The following is a 16,007-nucleotide window of genomic DNA, read 5'->3' on the forward strand; positions in this document are numbered from 1 at the left end:
ACGGTCCGACTATCAAAGGGGAGTCCTGTTGTCAGAACTTCATCAAAATGACTAAGTGTGTGAACGAGTGAAAGATGCATATGTGATCTGGCAAACACACACTTACATGACTCGATGATGAAACGACTCAAACCATCCAAACACATGTTCAATATGACTGATCGACAATGTAAGTGACAAGTGTGACACTTGTGATTTATCGTTGGTCAACTGTGACGATGCTTGCAAGACAGTGAATGTGACTTCATGTGCGAGTGCGATAGATGTTTTCATAGCGAAGAAAACAAGTACACATGAAGCGAAGACTTTGAGCATAACCATAACATGGTCGCAAGCATGACTTTGACATCAACATGCAAGACTTGGTGAGATGAACAAGTAAGGTGAATGCAAAGACTCACATGAGCTCACAAAGTGAACATGAGTGTGTGTAGTCATCAAGTGAAACTCCCAAGGGAGGCTTCAAAATTGGGTGCAAGTCAAAATTTTGGAGGGTGGTTGTAGCTGCTACAACACTTGGCGATACACGGGTAGAATTCAAGCTTCTTTGTTTTGGTTCATTGCTAGCACAAGGCCTTGGTATTTCAGGGAGTATTGAATCATTGTGTGGGTTACCTCGGCTTCCCTAATTACCCCATGGACATACACACTTCACCTTTTGCCAACTCAGTCAAACAAAATCAAAAGTTCAGCTTGATCATAGTGTTTCAAATTTGGGAAGGATAGTTTGGCTCACAAGTTGAAGATTTTCAGAGTATAACTTTACATCTCTGGGGTTGCTCCATTACCAGCAGGCCTGGAAAGTACCCCAGCGGAGTCACGTAGGAACACACGCATTACTCCACTGCCAGCGAGCCTGGTCATTATCTCGATGGAGTTGCATGCTTCACCTCTCTACGCAGGAAGCCTTTCTCTTCTTTTGCCTTTGTATTTTTTAAGGAGGATTGTGCATAGGTACTTACTTTTTTTGGGGCAGAAGAGGGATCCCAACTTATTGAGAGCAGAAGAGTTTGTTCCTTGAGAGAAGAATGTAACACCTTTGACATGGGTTTTCTCATTTAAATTTTCCCCTTCTTTGTTTCTACTAGTTGGATGAGCTTGAACACACAAAGTAGAAGGCTGAGTGTAGGCATGGGGCTTCCCAGTGTGGACATAGGTTCATGGTTGGACCAAAATTTCCCTTGCAGACAACTCATATTTTCCATCAAGACTTCATCGGACGAAGGTTATAACCAAGCACAACAAAGATGGACACAATATTGGCCAAGTGCTTGCAGTGTCACAAGTCTCTTCAAATTTCAGCCACATACTCTAATCAAAAGCCAGAACGTAGTAGTTGGCAACACTTATTTATGGAAACAAAAATAGTATTATATCAAGAAAACAAAATAAACATAAAAAAAAATAGTAATAAGAACAAACAAATTGAAAACAAAGATAGTAAGAAAATCAAACAAGATGAAGACAACAAGCAGTGATCAAACTATGTACATGGCATGGGGTGCATTCCGGCTTACTGGAAATAATGCTTGAGATCTTGGTCATTGACAAGAAGTTTTTCAATCCTCCCGTCAAGTGATTGCAAATGATATGTGTGTGAGCCAAGCTTCTCGTGGACTATGTATTAACCCATTCACAGGGAATGGAACTTCGTATGTTTGCCCTTGTCTTCAGGGAGCTTATCCCATTTCAGAACTAAGTCACCAACATCGATGTTAGCTTTCCCTGCAAACTTCTTATTGAACCATCTCTTGATACAGTTATGTTGGAGTGTGAATTTTTCTTTTGTTTTCATCCTTTCTTCCTGAAGCTTATGGAGAGCATCCATCCTACATTGAACTAGCTAACAAGGCTTGCCTTGGGATTCTTGGGAAAGATGAATTTCAAGCAAGTAGATATTTGGTGGAAGAATGGCTTATTTTCCATAGACCAGGAAGTACAGTGAGGTATTCAAAGAAGGCTTGGGTGTTACATGGTCAGCCCATAATGCATTCATTAGGGTGGTATGCCAGTTGTGCTGCTAAGAGAAAATGGTCTTCTTGATTATACGGATGAGGTTTTTATTTGTAGACTCTGCAAGACCGTTTCCTTGTGGGTAATAGTTAGATGAATGCTTTAACACAATACCATTATGTAGTTCAAAGTCAGAGAGTTTCAAAGATGAAAAGTAAGTTGCATTGTAAAAAACAAGTGATACTGGAACGCCATAGTGGGAGATGATGTTCCACTGGAGGAAGCTGATGAACTCCTGGTCGTTCACTTGTTTAAGCAGAACTGCTTCTGTCCACCGCGTGAAGCAATCAGTTGCTATTAGAATGTAGCTGTGTTTCTTTGATGAATGTGGGAAGATTTCCCCAATGATGTCTAGTCCCCACTATTGGAATGGTTTGGTCACTACAGCAGGGTGTAGTGGGGCTACTGATCTCTATGTTCTGTTGTCGCATCGCTAACAAACGGGGCACTTACAGGCATAAGCATGTGCATCCTTGAATAATGTGTGCTAGTAGAAACCGTCTCGCATAACTTTGTGCATAATGGTATTTCTCGCAAAGTGACCCTTGGTGGGTCCATCATGGAGATCTTGAAGTACCTTCTTTGATTCATGTGCCTCCAGGCACCTGAGAAAAACTCCATTACTGTGCTTTCTGTAAATCACTCAGTGTACCGACTGATATGCTAAAGCTTTAACGCATAATACCCTCTTCTATCTGATGGAAAAGTGGGAGGGTGCAGTGTTGTTCTCAAGGTACTGGTGCACATCTGCGTACCAAGAGGTTCTATCTTTAGTAAGCATGGCTCACGTTATATCATACATCTCAATATCCTTCTCCCAGTCGGCGAGCTCTTCTTCACTCTCCGGTGCATCTATCACTTTAGCTACAAGTCTGCAGATCCCATGTCCTTTGATCATGTGAACTGGCTTGATTTCAAGATCATACTCTTGCAAGCCTGTCGTCTAGTTCGTACGTCATTCACCCAATTCTTGTTGTACAAGAAATGTGCGAACTGTTGGGTGAGGGACGAAGACTATGCAGTGGCTATTTAGCAAGTAGGGCTTGAAGTGTTTCACTGCCTTGTAAACTAAATAAGCTTTCTTGTCAATGGTAGGGTAGTTGAGTTTTGGTCCCTGCATGCTTGTGCTCATGAAGGAGATTGGGCGTTCATCGTTCATCTCATCCTTCTAAGTGAGTACTACAGCTAGTGAATTATTGGAGGCGAAGGTGTATAGCAAGAAATCCTTCCTTAAATCTAGGCTGTAGAGTGCGGGTGCTTCTACAATGGCTTGCTTAATGTGGGCGAATGCGTACTTTTCCCTCTTGCCCCAACTGTAGACTGAATCTTTCTTGATCATGTCTTGCATGGGCTTAACTATCTACGCATAATCCGAGATGAACTTCCAGAGGAAGTTTATCTTGCCCAAGAAGGACTGCATGGCTTTCTTGCTGACTGGGTAAGGGATTTGTGTAATAGCCTAGACCCAGTCCAAATCCACCTTGATCCCACTTTTGGCGACAATGTGTCCGAGAAGATTCCCCTTAGACACTGCTAAAACTCTCTTTTTGGAATTCAAGGAAATCCCGTATCTCCGACATTGCTCAAAGTTTTTCTTCAGATGGTGTATGTGGTCTTCTCATCTTTTTGAGAACATAGTCACATTATCGAGTTATACCACTATGCTTTATCCTATGAGTCCACGAAAAGAGATGTCCACGGCATGCTAAAATGTTGCACCTGCATTTACAAGCCCAAATGGCATTCATCTATAAGCGAACGTACCCCACTTGGTACGGAAAGTATTTTTAAGTCTGTGGGGTTCTGTTACCAGAACCTAATTGTATCCTAAGAAACCATCAAGGAGAAAAAAAATATGTGCTCCAGATACTGTTTTCAAAATGTGGTCCATAGATGGCACGGGGTAGTTGTCTTTGTCTAAGGAACGGTTTACGTTCTGAAAATCGACACACAAGTGGATTTCCTCGGACTTTTTACGTACAGGAACATGATTTGAAACCCATGTGGAATGAAAAACTTTGTATATGATTTGTGCATCCAACAGCTTACTGATATCTTTCTGTATGAGGGGTTCAAGTGATAGATGTACTTTCCTCAGCTTCTGTTGATATGGCTTGACCCCTCCTTTGATCGGGATGATGTGTTGGATGATCTACATGTCATAAGTTTTCAGATCATCATACGTGCATGCGAACACATCTCAGTATTATTTGAAAAAGCAGAAAAAGGCTTGCCGCTCTTGCTGTGTACAGCATGTATCAAGATTGACAAACTTTGGATCTTGCTTTGATCCCAAATTTATCAGTTCGTGCCTCATGATGGAACTGTGGGTCTTGTTGTTCCTTGGACCGTGAAAGCATTCTTGCAAGTCAAAAAAATTTTCCAATGTTGCCACATTTTTTGTGATAAGGTGGCCTTTCTTGTCACCATCTTCTGCTTGCAGAGAGCACTCGTGCTCGTCATCATCTATCGTTGCATCTTTGAAGACATTAGCGTTAGCCATGAAATGCAATATCTGCCATACCACTATCTTTGAATAACCTACCACTTTGAGCGGAGTCGCATCGAGGCTGATGGCCTTTTGTAAGCCTAACATGAGTGCTTCATAGTCAGTAATGTTGTTAGTGCACTCGAACTCCAAGCAACTTGAAACCATATGCTTCTTGTTGTAATGGTCGATCAAGACACATCTGGCTCCTAAAATGTCATGGGCCTTTGATCCGTCAAAGTACATGATCCACAACTTGTTTGTACACGGATTTTTTAATGTGTCAGTACTACTGCTACTATTGTTTTTTTTACTACCACTACTATTGGTAAAATGTACTATACAAGTTTCATTACCATCAGTCGGGAAAGGAAGGAGTCCCAATTGCATGTCTAGTGGGGTTGGAGCTCATCGTGATGGATAACACCCCAGTGTTGTTTCAAGGAGGAAGTTTCCAAACATAAGTTTTGCGAAGGCCAATGGTTCATTCTCACTATTAAGGGGAGTGACATTATGTTTCATATACCTCTCAGATAACACCCAGATCTAGTTGCATTTTCCCTTGTACAGAAGCCACATGTGAGACCAGTCTGTAGCAAAATATCCATCTAGCTTGCTGGACCAATCTCTACTGAGTAGTAGACCGTATGCTTCCGGTATGTCCACAACCACTATGTTAATGCATTGGTGGACTCAATTATCATGAGATAATCAGATGATCATGTCTCGTAGTTCACAAATAGCTGGTACCAATGTTCAATCAAGTTGTATGATTTGCATGAATGTCTCACTCCATTAAACATTGATCTTTTTCGCAATGGAGAGCGGCATGACATTGACTGTCGTGCCAGAATCAATCAAGCAGTTGTGAATGTTGCAGTTAAATATTTCAAATGATAGCATGAATGGAGGGAAACCTGAGATCGCTTCTTCCATCCGGACTTTGTTGAGCACAGTGGAAAGTGATTTGGGAGATGTGCTTGTTCCTTTGCTGGTAGAGGTTGCATTGTCCGTTGCTGTCTATCCCAATGCACACAGTAGGATGTCTCACTGACTCTAGATCTTAGCTAGATCGAAAAAATTCATTTTCACTCAAGTTTTCTTCATGTCATCTACAATGTTGTATTCTAGAGGATGTAGACTCACCGAGGTGTTCGGGGTAGAAAGGATGTTCATGTCATCCAGGGAAGTTTTTTGTAGCTTTTTGCTCATAGATGTACTCTTATCCGCCACTGTCTTCCAGGACTTGTTTTATGTTTTCTGCTTTGAGGCGGTTGGTGGATCGACCTTCCTCAACAACAGTCTCATCTTTTCTTGTGCTTCCCCAAGTGTAAGGGGATCCCCTTTACTCTTGAGATTGTATCAGTCATTTCGTTTTGGGGGTTTCTTCTTAGTGTTTGTCTCAGACCTTGCTTGCGAGCACTAATATGCATTCACCACATTCCCAGAACTTAATGGTTCATCAAGTGCAACCTCTTCATCATCATCAATGTATTCTGACTACTCCTTTATACTGTTGTCCACATCAAAAATATGAATGCATACATATTTCGCGACTCGCTTCGAGTGTGAATGATGAGCCCCAGAAATGGGTAACTATATGGGCTCATTATGCCTATTATTTTCATTTAATCCACCATTCTCAATAATTTTGTGTATGTTTTCTATATATTTATGTCAATAGAGTGAATGGGGATGGTCACTTTGCCATGTGGTCTAATGAGTGTTTATTGCAAATTTTTTGGACAATTTTGGACAAGGACCAGGAATTTAGGAGCAAAATGACAACCAAACTCGAGGAAACAGGGATGAGGACTTATAGAAGGGATGTCCCCTTCATTAAATGACCCCTTCCTCAAATTCTTCATCAACAGCTCAGAGTGCAAGGACCCACATTGATGATTCTAAAGGGCAGCCGAGTAAGCCAAGTAGGGTTGTTGTTATCTTCAGTTCCAGGTAGCCAAGTTCCTTAAGTTTAGGAGGACTGTTGGGAGTCCCCACTTGTATAAATAAGAATTATTCAAGCCTCCGTAGGTTAGCCATTTGATAGTCTATTTTTGTACTTTTGTGCAGTCTTGTACTCAGCTCATTTTCAAGCTCTTTTTGAAGACAATTTTGTGATGTAACTGCTATTATTTTTTTGATCAATGAAGATGAATCCAGTTTTGAACTAGCACTGATCTTTCCTAGAGGGTTGAAGCTCTTGGGTTAGGGCCCAACCCAAGTGCCCAACACCTCCTTTATGTATTTATATGATTTTTCTTGCATTCATAAGATAATTTATGTTGTTTAGGTTAAATCTTGCTTTGTTAAATTAGGTTGCTTTTGATGGATAGAATAGTTGTTTTTACTTCAAGTTGTTTAAGTAGTTTGTTGTACTAACAGGAAAAGATCCAAAAAGGCTACCAGCAGGTCTTGATCTCCTTTCTCCTTCCTTGGGACCATGATTTGAGGTCAAGGCACTACCACTGCCACCAAAAAAACAGTCTTTGCTCTTCCAATGCAATTGCTGGTGTGATATTTCGAGTTGGAGAAGTTGATATTAGAGTAGATTCACATGCTTAGATCCTTTCATGTTCATTTACCATGGCTTTCTCGCATATTTTTCTGCTCATAAAGTTTTGTTCAGCATTTTTCTAGTTTTAGGTCAGAGTTAGGTTAAGATAAGACAAAACTTTGTTTTTCAATCTTTGCTTGGGTCAATTTTGAGAAGTAAGCATGCAGCACACTTGTAGAACATTCCAGCTTATCATTCCTCCATAACATAGCCTATACCAATTCATCTCTCAAAATTTTCTCCACTCTTTCACCATATTTTTCCATTCTGCCCTAATTCCTGCATTTTTCCCTAAAGTCGCTTTCTTGCCTTTTGAACAAATCCAACCATCTCCTTCATTCCTGATCTTCGTTGATAGAGTCCTAGACTCCTCAACACCTTCATCCATCTTTCATTTCCATTTTCCCATCATTTTTCCACCTTCAAACCTCCAAGAACCACTTTCGGCCTCCTCCTGTAGATCCTCCTGTAGAATCTTCTGTAGATCCCCTGCAGCCTCTTGTAGAAGTTCATGCGAGTGATTTTTCAAAGTCTGATCGCAATGGAAGTCTCCAGAAGGGTACTAGGGACTTCTTAGGACCTCTCCGCACTTTCCTCACCATCTGCTAAAGCCAACTCCATCTTCCTTTGCCACCAAACCTCTGCACAGTCACAACCAGTCAAATCGCAAGCATAATAATTCCACATAAAAATACTCAAAAGTACAAAAAGATGATTTCTTTTCATTTCTCTTCAGAATTAGCTTGAATAAATGCAATTTTCCTTTTCAGTAGTTAATGGAACCCATTTCAGTAGTTTCCCTCTCTTTTCTTGCACGACTAGGGTTTGCTAGGGTTTGCGTTTCATTTCAGTTTTCCTTTTCTTTCTGCAAGTAGAATAGCCCCTGTAGAGTTAGTTTCATTTCATCATAGTTAAAGCTTCTTCTAAGAACTCATAGAAGGTGGCTTAATCTCCTAACGAACTTGCACCACCTGATCAAGTGACAACCTGCAGTAAGAGTTAGTACTTGTGCATACAACACCATCGCTTCCAAGTTTGTTACGAACTACCGGGTTGATAAAAGTAAAGAAGGAAGCCCCAGGAGTTGCAACATTATTGCTACAATAATGGAGCTCACCACTCTTTTTGGTGCCATTGCCGAGGAAGCATCAGAGTATTTTGTTATTATTGCTTTTCTTCTCTGTTCTGCCACAACATTTTGTTAAGTAGTTTATTTTAGCAAAAGTAGAGTAGTTGTTTCATTTCAATTCTACAAAAGTAGATTAGACATTTCCTTCTTTCATTTCAATTCTGCAATTTCATTTCTGCAAAAGTATATTAGACATTTCCTGCTTTCGTTTCAATTCTATAATTTCATTTCAGCAAGCGTAGATTAGACATTTCCTGCTTTCATTTCAATTCTGCAATTCCATTTCAGCAAACGTAGATTAGACATTTCCTACTTTCATTTCAATTCTGCAATTTTCATTTCAGCAAGATTCATTTCAGTTAGTTGCAATTTGTTGTTCAATCCATTTCAGTTTTGCAAGTACAAGCAGAGAAAAAAAAAAACAAAAATCACCCAAAAATAGATTTCCTTTCATGCCTCGTAGGAATAGACACAATTAAGGAAAATTCCTACCCAACACACCCACCACATCATTGAGTCACCCTTCTCTCTTCTTTGGTGGCAGTGATCCAGAAGAACCTATATGTGAACCTCCAGAGATATATGAAGATCCTATAACAGAAGAAGAGCAAGAAACCACTCCTCCTGAGACCATGGCTGAAAACAAAAACGTTAGAGGAAATGGGGAAAGAATAGAAGGTGTATTTCCTATCTGAGAGACCAATGGGGACACAAAAATGAAAAAAATAAGCTCCTCAGCCTTACCTCACTTCCATGGACTAACTACTGAAGATCTTGATACCTTCTTGTTTGAATTTTTTGTCCTCTATCGAACTTATGACTATGCAGAAGATGAGCAGAAGTTGAAACTATTTCCTTCCACCCTCAAGGATGCAGCCTTGCGCTGGTTCATGGGGTTACCAGGAAACAGTATCACAACTTGGGCTCATATGCAGCAAGCCTTTAACAAAAAATACCAGGACTATTGTAGTTCAAAGGATACCAAGAAAGAAATCTTTCGAATGACCATGGGAAGTGACGAATCATTAGAACACTATGAAGAATGTTTCCAATCAGTTATAAAAGGGCCAGGTGCACACTTGACCCTGAATCTCTGAATTTGGCTATGCTCAGAGGAGTCCCTGAAGACCTTCTAGATAATCTCCATTTGGTAGCTAGGGGAGACATCTATTAGCTACCTTATGATGACATAAAGACTATGTTTAGAAACCATTCCAGGTTAGCTAGAAAGAGAGGTAGGGGAAGTCAACCTTTAGCTAGTACATCCTCATCTAGTTCATCCCTTAGAAATGAACTTGAGAATCGGCTGGAAGATTTCAAGATCGAGGTGAGGTAGAATCTTGGCATGCAGATGGATACCCTACATATCAAAAGGAAATAAGAGGAAGCCGAGAGGGCTTTGGCTATCTTATGTCCCAGGTGCACTAGAGAGCATCCTAGGAACGAGTGTCCATTGCACTCTATAGAGGTGTGTGTAGTTTGTGAAGAAGACCATCCTACGAACCAGTGCCATTCCTTTCCCATAATCAAAGCTGCATATCAGGGGGTTGAAGGAGCCACTGAACCACTCTATTTCATGAACCAAAGGAGGCCACATGGACCTAGATCTTACCAACAGGGAATGCAAGGGACATCCCAAAACTATTACAACCCCAATCAAACCACTTCCATGTCTTCTTGGGGTTCCCCTGCTCATCCTTCCTAGTCCACACCCCCTCCTTGGTCATATCCTCCTCAGTAGCAGGCTCGGCATGTTGCTCACTCGTTTCACTCTTATGCTAAACCACAGCTTTAGTGGAATGCACCTCATCAGGGGTGGAGGCCCCAGTATAACTCTCCTCCCGCTCTTTTTCCTCCACCACTTGCTCAACCACAACCATTGCCTCTTGCTCCACCAATACCACCCCAAATACCTGCTCAACCGAACCCAAACCTTAACAACAAATAGGCCCAGCAGGTATATAGTGGAGAAACATCATGCCCAACCTATGCTTTGGAGATTCAGGAGATTAACCTACGATCTGGGAAGGTTCTCCTAGATAGCCAACCTCCTCCTAACGAGGATGAGGAACAAAAATAGGAAAGTGAACCAAAAGTCATTCCACCCTTTCCTAAGAGACTAACTGGAACCACACAATCGACCCAGAAGAAACTGAACTTCTGGGAGAATTGAAATAGTTATGTGTAAAGATACCACTCGTCCAAGCCATAAAGGATGTGCCTATATACAACAAGATGATCAAGGAGAAGTGTTTCAGGCACCCAGGCAGGCGCAAGAGAGATGCCACAACTATCAATGTCATAGGACAAATGTCTGACCTGATGTTGGGGAAGGTAATCTATCTTAAATATCTAGACCCTAGGAGTCTTGTAGTCGATGTCCACAGTAGTGGCACCATAATCCCCCATACCTTGATTGATCTAGGGGCTGCCATTAATGTGATTACTAGGGACACTATGCTCAAACTCAACCTTCAAGGTTCCCTCAGAAAGACCTCAACAATACCGTAGTTAGCAGACCGCTCCACTGTGACCCTTAAGGGGATTGTGGAAGATGTAATGGTCTCTATTGATTCTTGGGAGTACCCTGCTGATTTCATGGTTCTCCAGCCAAAGGAAAATCTCAATGGGTATCCTCTCATCCTGGGAAGACCTTGGCTAACCACTGTAGATGCCTACATCAATTATCGAGTTGGGAACAGGAAATCAAGAACGGGCATATGTCCAAACAGCTAGTCCTCTATCCTCCTGCCCAACCTCTGCTAAAACATGATTTACCTCTCTGGTTTGAGGAGGATGATGAGGATGAAGTCTATTCTACACCATTGTGTATAGTAGACGCTACCATGGAGGGTCCACAAACCGAGGATGATCTTATTGAAAACTTGATTAAGAATCCACCCCCCAGTGTGTTGCCATTAGAAGAGCTAGTGGAAGAAACCCAAGCTAACCCTTTAGTTGATCTCTGTGTGGCTGATCCGACCTCTCTCCGAGTTAAAAATGTGGAATTCAGCCCAGAAAAAACCTTGAAGATCAACTCATCCCTATCCACCTCTGAGGAGAAAGAACTGTGTAGCTTATTGAACAACCACTTGGATGCTTTTTCTTGGAGCTATAAGAAGATGAAGGGAGTCCACCCTTCAGTCTATACTCATTAGATTTACATTAAAGAAGATTGTAAACCAGTCAGGCAGCCTCAAAGGAGGATAAATCCAGCCCTTAAGGACATTGTCAAAGAAGAATTGTAAAAGTTGTTGGATGCAGGATTCATCTATCCCATCTCTGATAGTGAATGGGTTTCTCCTTTGGTGCTAGTGCCAAAGAAAAACAGAAAGTGGAAAATCTATGTAGATTATCAGAAACTAAACAAGGCCACCAAGAAGGACCATTTCCCTTTTCCTTTCATAGATCAAGTGTTAGATGGCCTGGCAGGGAAGAAGTTCTTCTTCTTCCTAGATGGGTTTAGCGGGTACAACCATATCCAAATCAGCCCAGAAGACCAAGATGAGACTACTTTCACTTGTCCTTGGGGTACTTTTCCTACCAGGTCCTTCCTTTTGGGTTGTGCAATGCTCCTGCCACTTTCCAGAGAGCAGTACTGAGCATATTTGCTGAACTAGTTCATGATTCAGTGGAAATCTATATGGATGACTTTACCCCTTATGGTTCTAACTTCCAAGAAGCTTTGACTAACCTGGGAAAAGTTTTAACCAAGTTTATTGAAATGAACCTGTCCCTCAGTCCTAAAAAATGTGAATTCCTGATGACTGAAGGGACCGTGCTAGGTCATACAATTTCTCAGCAAGGATTACAGGTGGATGCCAACAAGATTACTATCATTCAAAGGGTCCCACCTCCTCAAAAGGTAAGAGATGTTCAGAGTTTTCTAGGCTTAGCAGGGTATTATAGAAGATTCATTAAGGATTTTAGTAGGCTAGCCTCTCCATTGTTTGGTATTTTGGGGAAATATGTTGAGTTCATATGGACTAACCAATGTCAAGAGGCTCTGGATGCCTTGAAAGGTAAGCTGGTAACTGCCCTAATTTTGAGAGGTCCAAATTGGGCCCTACCTTTCCACATTCACATAGATGCCTTGAACAAAGCGATAGGAAAATCCTTAGGGTAGGTTGAGGAGAAGCTGCCTTATGCTATATACTTTGTCAATAAAAACCTGTCCAAGGCAGAATTAAACTACACTATAACTGAAAAGGAGCTCCTAGCTATAGTCCATTCCCTAAACAAGTTCAAACACTATATCACTGGCTATCAAACATTTGTACACACTGATCATGTTGAAATTATGTATTTGATGAATAAAACAGATGTAAATGCTCGTATCATTAGATGGTTACTTTTATTGCAGCAATTTGATTTAACCATTGTTGATAAGCCGGCTAAGGAAAATGTTATTACTGATTTTCTATCTAGACTAGATTTGCCTGTAGGTGAAGAAGGAATGGTGGATGATCAAATGCCAGATGAACACCTATTTGTTATTTCAGTACTCTCTCCATGGTTTGTTGATATAGCAAATTATTTGGTTTTAGTACAGTTTCCGCCACACTTGTCTTCAAAAGAGAAGAGCAAGATCGTGAGGAAAAGTGCCACATTCACCTGGATTGGGGGCAATATTTTTAAACTTGGCCTAGATCAGATTTTTATGCGATGTGTTAGGGAGGAGGAAGTTTTTGAAATCCTCCTAACCTATCATAATGGGCCCTGTGGGGGCCACTTTGCAACAAAAAGGATTGCCTTCAAAATTCTGTAAGCAGGTTACTATTGGCCCACTCTTCATCAAGATGTCAGGAGATATATCAGCCAATGTGACCAATGCCAAAGGATGGGGAAACCTACTCCAAGGGATGAGATGCCCCTGCAACCTCAAGTGACTTTTGAGCCATTTGAAAAGTGGGCCATGGACTTTGTGGGTCCGGTCAACCCTCCTTCAAAACAGAAACCTTACATCATTGTGTGTACTGAGTATCTGACAAAATGGGCCAAAACCAAGGCGATCAAGGCAGCAACAGAAGAAAAAGTAATTGAGTTTTTGAGGGAAAATATCTTCTACAAGTTTGATTATCCAAGAGAGTTATTCACAGATCAAGGAAGTCAGTTTACCTACAATTTGGTTGAAGACTTGCTCACACATCACAAGATTAAGCACAAAACTTCCACCCCTTGTCATCTGCAAGAAAGAGGACAGGTGGAAGTCACTAGTAAAGCTTTGGAAGGAATTTTGACTAAGGTAGTGAGTAGCAGTAGAAAATATTGGGAAAATTGACTGGTTGAGGTCACCTGGGCCTATAACACCACCTGGAAAACCACCGCAGGGTTTACACCATATGAGCTGATCTATGGGAAGAAGGCTTTGCTGTCAATAGAATTTGAATATAACAAATTAAGGATGGCATCTCATCTAGACCTAGATCTTAGCCATGCACAAAAGGAAATATTGCTTCAGCTAAATGGATTGGATGAACAGAGAATGCAGGCCCTACTCCACTCAGACGTAGTCCAACTTCAAACAAAAATATGGCATGAAAGATACCTAAAATAAAAACAATTCTAGCAAGGAGATTGGGTGTTGCTATATGATTCGAGATATAAAGATTTCAAGGGCAAACTGAGGACAAGATGGCTGGGCCCATACACAGTGGAACAATGAAATGACAATGGTTCAGTCCTGATCTGGACCATTGATGAAGAAGCCATCCCAATTATCGTCAATGGATATACGCTGAAGATCTACAGGAGGCCCCTGTCCAAGCAAGAATTCATTGAGAATATGGGTAAAACAGTGTTGGTAGTGAGTAGGTCCTTGTCTCCACTCCACCCACACCCTGAGCCAAAAAAGAAAAAAGAAAAAAAAACAGAAAAAAGAAAAATAGAAAAAGGAATAAAAGATATCTAGGTGAAAACCTCTTGGAGGTGCCCAGGGTAGGCAGGGAGGGTGAAAACCTCCTGGAGGTGCCCCAACTATCTCATTAAAAAAAAAGAAAACAAAGAAAAAAGACCAAAAAAAAAACCTAACTTCTTTTGAATGAATAATAGGTTGTGGGAGGGTTACACAAGAGAAAAAGACATGGCCAAGTTGCACACACCCTTCATAGTCCATCCCTCCATCGTTTTTGTCCTTTCCCAAGCCTTGGTCTCATTTGTTCTAAAAATTTTGCATCCTACAGGAAACTTTGTGTTTTCTACAGGAGGCTCCTGTAGAAACTACATAAAGCCAAAAATCAAATTTAGAGAAGAACCAGACGGCTGGAAATTTGTCTAAGAGACCTATGAACCTCCCTGCCACCATCCATCCACCTAATTCTCCATTCCATCCCTGCACACTCACATTTCCACTCACTTTTTCTTTCCCTGCACAGACAAATACATAAATTCTATTTCCTTCATTGTGTAAACACAAAAAATGATGATCAATAAAACAACAACATTCTTTACTTATTCTTACCTGATGCCTTCCAGCTGTTATTCCTTTCATTCATAACCTTCTTCAGCAGTATTTTTAACCCTGCTCAAGCATCAACCTGATATTTTAGAAGGACAAGCAGCTATAGGAAATCTTGTAGGATTCCTGTAGCAGCTAATCCCTTTGAAGCACAAACTCCAGAGACAAGATCAGCGCAACCAAGATGCATGAAGTAGGCCAGGAGCAGAGCCTGATCGAAACATCATTAGCATAAGCCAAAGGATAAACATGCAAAGCACCAGCAACAACAACAACGAGGAAATGAAGTGCCAAAGTCTGAAGCATGTAGAGCATAACAACGACTAGCAGGTAAGTGGCTAAACCTATTCCTCGATTGCATGAATATTTCGAAACTGCATGAACTATGGGAATGGTCACGATTAAATGGAATCGGTGGCCAGCTAACTGGCCACCCTCGTTCAGTTCAACACCCCCTTATGGAGTTCAAATGAGCCTCGTCCAATTCAAACTACCGATCAGATATGCAGTCAGCATGTCTGGCCCCCCAACTCGGGAAGAAAAATCTCAGAACCAGTAGTGGTGGTGGCGTATAACAGGAATAAGGGAGGTGATAATGGCTAGGCGACATGAAGAACCATAATGACACTGGCGTAAGACCAATGGTTTGGATGGGGATAACGTACCCATCCAGCCACCTCACCTCGTCACCACAGATTATGCTATCAGTTTAAGTACAGTGCAGTCTAAGCCTCCACCACCTTTTGTTTGCATTTGCATCGACGAGTTCTCGACTGCAATACTCATCTACCACCTTCAGAACAACGAACTAGTCATTTTCTGCCAGTTTTTCAAAACCCTCCCGCTTATCAGGCTCTACAAGAGCACTGCTGCATTCTACAGGATCAGGAACACCGTCTACATGAGGCTTTCTACAGGAAGGCCAAAGAGCAGCTTTGCAGCAGAAAAAGTCAGAATTTCTGTCAAATTCGAGTTTGGAATGAGGTAGGCTAAGAAACCTGCCTTGCATACGATATATCTATATAAGGTGGTGGATTAAAAGTAAAGTATTGGGTTGAAAAAGAAAGGAAAAGAGAAGCTCAAAAGTCTACTAGTGTTTTTTTGCGTTCTACACAGTCTCTCCGATTTCTTCTCTGCATTCAAAAATCTATTTTTTTCTTTCCTTTCCTGTGTTATCCTAAAAAAGAGCTGCAACCATAGCAAAATCAAGCCTGGGAAGGAAACAAAATTACAACTCTGTTTACTCTGTGAGAAAAAAAAATAAAATTGTTGTTCTGTCAAAGTATTGATTTTTTCCAAAAACCGAGAAGCAAATTCAGGTTTAAAATAGTTTGAAGAAAGGGAAAAATTTCAAATTAGTGTT

Source organism: Pinus tabuliformis, chromosome 4_1 (genome assembly GCF_031772625.1).
Source record: "Pinus tabuliformis cultivar Carrire ecotype Pingquan chromosome 4_1, CPIR1, whole genome shotgun sequence".
Lineage (NCBI taxonomy): Eukaryota > Viridiplantae > Streptophyta > Pinopsida > Pinales > Pinaceae > Pinus > Pinus tabuliformis.